This window comes from Chlorocebus sabaeus, chromosome 11, assembly GCF_047675955.1.
Source record: "Chlorocebus sabaeus isolate Y175 chromosome 11, mChlSab1.0.hap1, whole genome shotgun sequence".
In the NCBI taxonomy this organism is placed as follows: Eukaryota; Metazoa; Chordata; class Mammalia; order Primates; family Cercopithecidae; genus Chlorocebus; species Chlorocebus sabaeus.
In genome coordinates this window covers 9,014,792-9,023,749 of record NC_132914.1, presented here as the reverse complement: position 1 = coordinate 9,023,749, position 8,958 = coordinate 9,014,792, and the positions used below count along the sequence as shown (strand labels likewise).

Below are 8,958 nucleotides of genomic sequence, written 5' to 3'. Positions count from 1 at the left end.
ATTTATTGCCTTACTCTATTTGTTGGATTCCTTGGATTAGGTTTCAACTTTCTTGTGAATCTTGATGAGTTTTCTTGCCACCCAGATTCTGAATTCTATGTTTGTCCAGTCATTTCTGACAGGTGAAGAACTATTGCTGGGGAGCTAGTAGACTAGTCTGGAGGAAAGAGAGAACTCTGGTTGCTTGAATTGCCAGAGTTCGTGCACTAGTTTTTTTCTCATCTGAGAGGACTGATGTTCTTTTAACTGTGGGGTAAATTTAGTTAGTTGGCTTCATTTCTGGAAACCTTCAATGGGACTCATGGGGAAGACAGTTTGGCTGTCTCTCCACAGGGTGTCTGTGATGTATTGGAGGCATGAACAAAGAAGCAAAGCAATCAAGTCTTTGTTCCCTCCCCAGCCCAGGAACAGCAAGGGTGGGTACCACAGTAGGCAGTCATAGAGGGGCTATCAGTTGCCTCTGGGAGAATCACAGATCCACTGCCAATCAGAGTAATCATCCAGGGGTAGGGTGGTTGCACTACAGGCCCAAGCCAGAGGGCTATACCTGGCAAAACCAGAAGGGTCAGAGACTATGGGGGAAGACAAGCTGTCCTCTTTGTAGGATGGCCACTGGCACTTGAATTGCCGGAAATTAGTCACACTCTTTGTATCCTCCATATCCTAGGGGGAGAAAGGACTGGAATGATTGTGGAGGCAATGACAGTCTCATGGTTGCCTCTGGAAGCTCCACTTTAGAGAAATACAGGACTGCCATTGCCATTGAATAAAGTGATCAGGCAAGGGAAGGGCAGCTGCACTGGGCCCCAGGCCAGGAGATTCTGCCCAGTGAGATGTAGCAGGGGCAAGAAGCCATGTGGCCTGGCCACTTTTCCATATGGCAGTGCAGCACACTAGAGTCCAATGACAATTCTTGGGCTATTCACTCCCTCCCCAGTCTGAGGGCAGCAGTGGCAGGAAGCATGACAGCAGCATTCACAGCAAGCCTGTCAGTTACATGTGGGAGCTCCATTACAGAGAAATAAAGAGCTACAACCAGCTGTAGTGCTCAGGCAGGAATGGAGTGGCTGCGTCATGGTAACAGGCCAGTTGGCTTTGCTTGCAGAGATACAGCAGAGGCAAGGCCTTAAGTCCATCTGCTCCTCAGCACTGTGGATGTGGCCAATATCATGAGGGTGTTTAAGATACCTGACAACCCTTGTTGGGAGGCCTATGGGATCTGTTGCTGAGGCAAGACCTGTGTGACTACACATGGGCCTGGGCAGTCTCTCTACCCAGATAACTGGCAGCTCTTCATGTTGGTCTGAAGTCTAGGGGAGAGAAAGAAGTTAGGAGAGATCTCCCATGCCCAGGATTGTGAAGTTCTGTCACAGAAGTGTTGGTATCCTGGGATTCTTGCTCACTCACCCTTTCTCCATGGTAGAAAGGTCCCCTTGGCTCTGTGCCTATCCCAGGCCAGGAGAGAAAGAGTTGAAATCAGTAAGAAATGACATAATCAAATACAGGGTACACTACAGGGGAAACTACATAAGACTATCAGCAAACATTTTAACAGAAATTTTAACAGAAGAGAGTGGGCTAATATATTCAAAGTGCCGAAAAAGAAAAAAATCTTCCAACCAAAATACTAAATCTGGAAAAACTATTCTTCAGGGACGAAAGGAAAATAAAGACATTTCCAGATAAACAAAAGCTGAGGGAGTTCACCACCACTAGACTTGCCTTACAAGAAATGCTCAAGAGAATTTCCACAGTTGCAATGAAATAACGCTAATTAATAACATTAAAAACAAAAATAAAAAATACTCACTTGTAAAGGTAAATATGTAGTCAAATTCAGGATACTCTAATACCATAATGGTCATGTGTAAATCACTTATATTACTAGTATAAACTTAAAAGACAAAACTATCAAAAAGACTTATACCTACAATAATTTGTTAAAGGATACACAATATTTAAAAATGTAAATTGTGTATCGAAAACATTGAATGAGGGAAAGAGTAAAAGTGTAGAGTTGTGATATGCAATCAAACCTGAGTTGTTATTAGTTTAAAATAAATTGGCATAACTGCAAGATGTTCTATGTTAGCTTCATTGTAATCACAAATCAAAAATCTATAGTAGACACACAAAAGAAAAAGAGAAAGAAATCAAAACATACTGATATGGTTTGGCTCTGTGTCCCCACCCAAATCGCATCTCAAATTGTAATCCCCAAAATCCCTACATGTGGAGGGCAGGATCTGGTGGGAGGTGATTGGATCATGAGGTCAGTTGCCCCCATGCTGTTCTCATGATAGTGAGTGAGTTTTCACTTGAGATCTGATGGTTTTATAAGGGGCTCTTCTCCCTTCACTTCTTTCACATGTTCTCTCACTTGTCACCATGTAAGACATGCCTGCTTACCCTTCTGCTGTAATTGTAAGTTTCCTGAGGTCTCCCCAGCCATGCAGAACTGTGAGTCAAATAAACCTCTTTCTTTTATAAATCACCCAGTCTCAGGTAGTATTTTTATAGCAGTGTGAGAATGAACTAATATATATACCATTACAGAAAATAATAAAATCACAAAAGTATAAAACAAGAGGAAAAGAAAGGAGCAAAAGAGCTCCAAAAAACCAGAAACAATAAAATGGTAGTAGCAAATTTTTTATGTATCAATGATTACCTTGAATTGAAAAAGATTGAACTATTCAATGAAAAAGCATAGATTGGCTGAATGGGAAAAGAAAACACCCAGCTATATAGTGCCTACAAGAGACCCACTTCAGCTTTAAGTACACATGTAGACTGAAAGGGAAGGAATAAAGAAAGATAATTCATGCAAATAGAAACCAAGAGACTGTAGGAATAGCTATACTTCTATCAGACAAAATAAACTATAACTTAAAAACTGTAATATGTACACTTAGCAAGAGATCGCCTAAATATATAGGGCAAATATTAATAGATCTAATGAGGAAGATAGATAGCAATATTTTTTATTATTAATATATATTTTTAATTTTGTATTAAGGTGAAATTCATATAACATTAAATTAACACCTTTAAAGTGTACAATTCAGTAGCATTTAATACATTCACAATTTTGTATAACCATTCATGTCTAATTAGTTCCAAAATATATGAATTTATTTTAGTCCTTGGGCAGGGGGTTGAATTTTAGTGACACACCTTAGTTCAAGGCATATCAATATCTTCATCAGGGCAGGACCCTTGCTTCAAGTCACTTATTTGTGCCTCCCCTTCATCTTTCATCCCAGGAGTTATGGCCCCAACCACACTAACATGTCTAATGCCTACCTTCTTGCTTACCTGTGCTTTGTTTTATAAAACCCTGATGACTTTCCAACTTTGATCTTTCATTTTCCCTTAAAATTAAGAAAATAACAGGACTTTACAATTTATCTGTCTTAAGGAGGCAGCTTAGATAGCAATACATTAATAGTAGAGGATTCCAATATGTCAATTTAATAACAGATTATTCAGACAGAAGTTCAATAATACACAGGACTTGAAATAAACTTTAAACCAAATAAGTCTATCAGACATATATAGAACATTTCATCCCAAAGCAGAAGAATAAACATTCTTCTGAAGTGCACATAAATCATTCTCCAGGATAGAACATATTTCAGGCCACAAACAAGTCTTCAAAAAATTTAAAAAGATTGAAATCATATTAAGCACTTTTTCTGACCACAAAGGTATGAGATTAAAAACCATTAACAGGGTGAAATTTTAAAAATACCCAAATATGCAGAAAGTAAACAACATCCTCCTGAATAACAATGGATCAGAGAAGAAATCAAGAAGGAAATAAAAAAAATCTTGAGACAGACAAATGAAAATGGAAATAGTGAAACTTATGGTATGTAGAAAAAACAGTTCTAAGAGAAAGTTTATAGCAATAAACACCTTCATAAAATAGAAGAAAGATCTGAAATAAAGAATTCAATTTTACAACTCAAGGAACTAGATAAAGAAGAACAAAGCACAAATTTTGTAGAAGAAAGAAAATAATAAAGAACAAATTAGAAATAAATGAAATAACCTATAAAACAATAGAAAAATTGATGAGCTTAAGAGTTAGTTTTTTGAGAAGATAAACAAAATTGACAAACATTTAGCTAGACTAAGAAAAAAAGGGAGAATAATCAAGTAAATAAAATCAGACGTGAAAGAGGCAGCATTATTACACTATATAAATGTACAGTGTCATAAAAGACTATTATGAACAATTATACATCAATAGTTGGATTAACTTGGAAGAAACTGATATAGTCCTTGAAACATACAATCTATCAAGAATAAATCATTAAGAAATAGAAAATATCAACTGATCAATAATTAGTAAGGGCATTGAAAAAGTAATCAAAATTTGTCAAGGACTGCAGGGCTTCACAACTTTGTAACAAACATTTAAATAAAAGCTAATACCATTGGCCTACATACCTACTTTTTTTTTCCAGTACCATGTTGTTTGGGTAACTATAACCTGGTAGTATAGTTTGAAGTAAGGTAATGTGATGCTCTAGATGCAGTTTTTATTTTTATTTTTATTTTTATTTTTGCTTAGTCTTGCTTGGGCTATGTGGGCTCTATTTTGGATTCAAGAATTTTGTGTCAATGTGATGCAAAAGGGAACACTTTTACACTTCTGATGGGAATATAAACTTATACAACCACTATGGAAAACAGTATGGAGATTCCTTAAAGAACTAAAAGTAGAAGTGCCACATGATCCAGCAATCCCACTACTGGGTATCTACCCAGAGGAAAAGAAGTCATTACATGAAAAAGATAGTTCTACATGCATAGAACTAGCCTAAATGCCCATCAACCAAGGAGATGATAAAGAAAATGTGATATATATATATATACGTGTGTATATATATCTATGTATATACACACATCTATATACACACACATATGTATATACATATATATGTATATATATGACTGAGTAGTATTCCAGAGTGCGTGTATATATACACACACATTCTGTATATATATATGTGTGTATATATATACACACACACATTCTGTATATATATGTGTATATATATACACACACATTCTGTATATATATATGTGTACATATATATATACACACACTCTGGAATACTACTCAAGTCATAACAACAACAACAAAATAGCATCTGCAGCAACCTAGATGGAGCTGGAGACCATTATTCTAAGTGAAGTAACACAGAAATGGAAAATCAAATATTTTATGTTCTCACTTATAATTGGGAGCTAAGCTACGAGGACACAAAGGCATATGAATGATATAATGGACTTTGGGGATTCAGGGAAAGGGTGGGAGGGGGATGAGGAATAAAACACTATATACTGTGTACAGTGTACACTGCTTGAGTGATGGGTGCACCAAAATCTCCAAAATCACCACTAAAGAACTTATCCATATAATCAAAAACCACCTGTTGCCCCAAAACTATTGAAATTTAATTTAATTTAAAAAGAAAAATGAATACTAGTCCTTCACAAACTCTTGTAAAAATTCAAAGAGGAGGGAATACTTTCAAACTCATTTTATGAGTTCAGCATTACCTTGATACTAAAGCAAGACAAGCACACTACAAAAAGAAAATAACAGGACAATATCCCCAATGAACATAGGTTAAAGGGTATATATGACAAGCCCACAGCTAACATCATACTCCATGGTGAAAAACTAAAACATATTTCTAATTTCAGGATTAAAACAAGGATATTCACTCTCACCATTTTTATTCAACATAGTACTGAAAGTTCTAGCCATAGCAATTAGGCTAAAAAAAATTAAAGGTACCCAAATTTGAAAGAAAAAGGATAAACTGTCTCTGCAGACAACTTGATTTTATATACAGAAAACCATAAAGTTTTAACAAAAAAAAAAAACTGTTATAAATAATAAATTAATTCAGTAAAGTTACAGGATACCAAAACAACATACAAAAATTAACAATGTTTCAATGCACTAATGGTAAGCCATTTGAAAACAAATTGAGAAAACAATCTCACTTTACAAAAGCATTAAAAAATGCTTAGGAATATAGTTGACCAAAAAAATAAAAGATTTGTACACTGAAAACTACATAACAATGATGAAAAAAACTGAAGAAGACAAAAATAAATGGAAAGATATCTTGTTTTCATGAACTGGAATAATCAATGTTATTAAAATGTTTGTAACACCCAACACAACCTACAAATTCAATGCAATCTTCATCAGTATCCCAGGGGCATTTTTACTGAAATAGGAAAAAAAAATGTCTTAAAATTCATATAAAATCACAGAAGACCTCAAATAGCCGACAAATTCAGCAGAAAGGGCAAAGCTGAAAACATCACTATTTTAGTTCAAATGTACTACAAAGGTGAATAATCCAAACAGTTTGGCATTGGCATAATAGAGATATGTGGACCAACTAAACATTCGGAGAGCCTAGAAGTAAATCCACACATTTATGGTCAACTGGCTTTCAACAAGTGCCAAGTAAACACAATAGACAAAAGACAATCTTTTCAATAAATAGTGTACGGGAAACTGGATATTCACAAGCATAAAAAAGAAGTGGGACCCTTTTCTTACTCTCTCTCTCTCTATATATATATAGTACACTGTGTTTTATATATATATATATAAAAACACAAAGTAAAGAACTAACTGTAAGACATGAAACTGTAAAACTACTAAAGGAAAACACAATGAAAAAGCTTCTTGACATTGATCTGGGCAAAGACATTTTGACATTACATCAAAACAAAACCAAGAGGGTAGCTGGCAAGATGGCCAAATAGGAACAGCTCCTGTCTGCAGCTCCCAGCAAGATCAACGCAGAAGGTGGGTGATTTCTGCATTTCCAGCTGAGGTACCTGGCTTATCTCACTGGGACTGGTTAGACAGTGAGTGAATCCCACAAAGAGTGAGCTGAAGCAGGGTGGGGTGTTGCCTCACCTGGGAAGTGCAAGGGGTTGAAAAACTCCCTCCCCTAGCCAAGGGAAGCCACGAGGGATTGTGCCATGAGGAATGATGCATTCCGCCCCATATACTACGATTTTCCCATGGTCGTCACAATCCGCAGACCAGGAGATTCTCTCGGGTGCCTACACCACCAGAGCCCTGGGTTTCAAGCACAAAACTGGGTGGCCATTTGGGCAGACACCAAGCTAGCTGCAGGAGTTTTTTTTCACACCCCAGTGGTTCCTTGAACACCAGCAAGACAAAACCATTCACTCCCCTGGAAAGGGGGCTGAAGTCAGGAAGCCAAGTAGTCTAGCTCAGCAGATCCCACTCCCACAGAGCCCAGCAAGCCAAGATCCACTGGCTTGAAAGTCTCACTGCCAGCACAGCAGTGTGAAGTTGACCTGTGACGCTGGAGCGGGGTGGGGCGTCCACCATTACTGAGGCTTGAGTAGGTGGTTTTCCCCTTACAGTGTAAAAAAAGCCACCAGGAAGTTTGAACTTGGCGGAGCCCACCACAGCTCAGCAAAACTGCTGTAGCCAGACTGCCTCTCTCAATACCTCCTCTCTGGGCAGGGCATCTCTGAAAGGCAGCAGCCCCTGTCAGGAACTTATAGATAAAACTCCTATCTCCCTGGGACAGAGCACCTGGGGAAAGGGTGGCTGTGGGTGCAGCTTCAGCAGACTTAAACATTCCTGCCTGGCAGCGCTAAAGAGAATGGCAGGTTTCCCAGCACAGCACTCAAGCTCTGATAAGAGACAGACTGCCTCCTCAAGTGGGTCCCTGACCCCCATGCCTCCTGACTGGGAGACACCTCCCAGTAGGGGTGACAAACACTTCATACAGGAGAGCTTCTAGTGGGTGCTCTTCTGGGGCGAAGCTTCCATAGGAAGGAAGAGGCAACAATCTTTGCTGTTCTGCAACCTCCACTGGTGATACCCAGGCAAACTGGGTCTAGAGTGGACCTGCAGCAGAGGGGCCAGACTGTTAGAAGAAAACCAACAAACAGAAAGGAATAGCATCAACATCAACAAAAAAGAAGTCCACACCAAAACCCCATCCAAAGGTCACCAACATCAAAGACCAAAGGTAGATAAATCCACGAAGATGAGGAAAAACCAGTGCAAAAAGGCTGAAAATTCCAAAAATTCCAAAAACCAGAAGGTCTCTTCACCTCCAAAGGATCACAACTCCTCACCAGCAAGGGAACAAAATGATGGAGAATGAGTTTGACAAATTGACAGAAGTAGGCTTCAGAGGGTGGGTAATAACAAATTTTGAGCCAAAGGAGCATGTTCTAACCCAATTCAAGGAAGCTAAAAACTTTGAAAAAAGGCTAGAGGAATTGCTAACTAGTATAACTAGTTTAGAGAGGAACATAAATGACCTCATGGAAGTGAAAAACACAGCAAGAGAATTTCGTGAAGCATTTACAAGTATCAATAGCTGAATCGACCAAGTGGAAGAAAGGATATCAGAGATTGAAGACAAACTTAATGAAATAAAGTGTGAAGACAAAATTAGAGAAAAAAGAATGAAAAGGAACAAACAAATCCTCCAAGAAATATGGGACTATGTGAAAAGACCAAACTTCTGTTTCTTTGGTGTACCCGAACATGATGGAGAGAATAGAACCAAGTTGTAAAACACTCTTCAGGATATTATCCAGGAGAATTTCCTGAACCTAGCAAGACAGGCCAACATTCAAATTCAGGAAATATAGAGAATACCACAAAGATACTCCTCAAGAAGAGCAACCCCAAGACACATAATCATCAGATTCACCAAGGTTGAAATGAAGGAAAAAACGTTAAGGGCAGCCAGAGAGAAAGGTCAGGTTACCCACAAAGGGAATCCATCAGACTAATAGCAGATCTCTCTGCAGAGACCCTACAAGCCAGAAGAGAGTGGGGACCAATACTCAACATTCATAAAGAAAAGAATGTTCAACCCAGAATTTCATATCCAGCCAAACTAAGTTTCA

General features: G+C 38.1%; 1 long non-coding RNA gene across 1 annotated transcript in view; it reads right to left on the bottom strand.

Annotated features, from left to right (window-relative positions):
- Nucleotides 1-3,087: 3,087 nt before the first annotated feature.
- The window catches only part of LOC119622686 (uncharacterized), a 47,079-nt gene continuing 41,208 nt past the window's right edge, over nt 3,088-8,958 (bottom strand). The window contains exon 4 of the long non-coding RNA XR_012094442.1: nt 3,088-3,374. This is a non-coding gene — a long non-coding RNA (uncharacterized lncRNA). The remainder of the gene's footprint in view (nt 3,375-8,958) is intronic.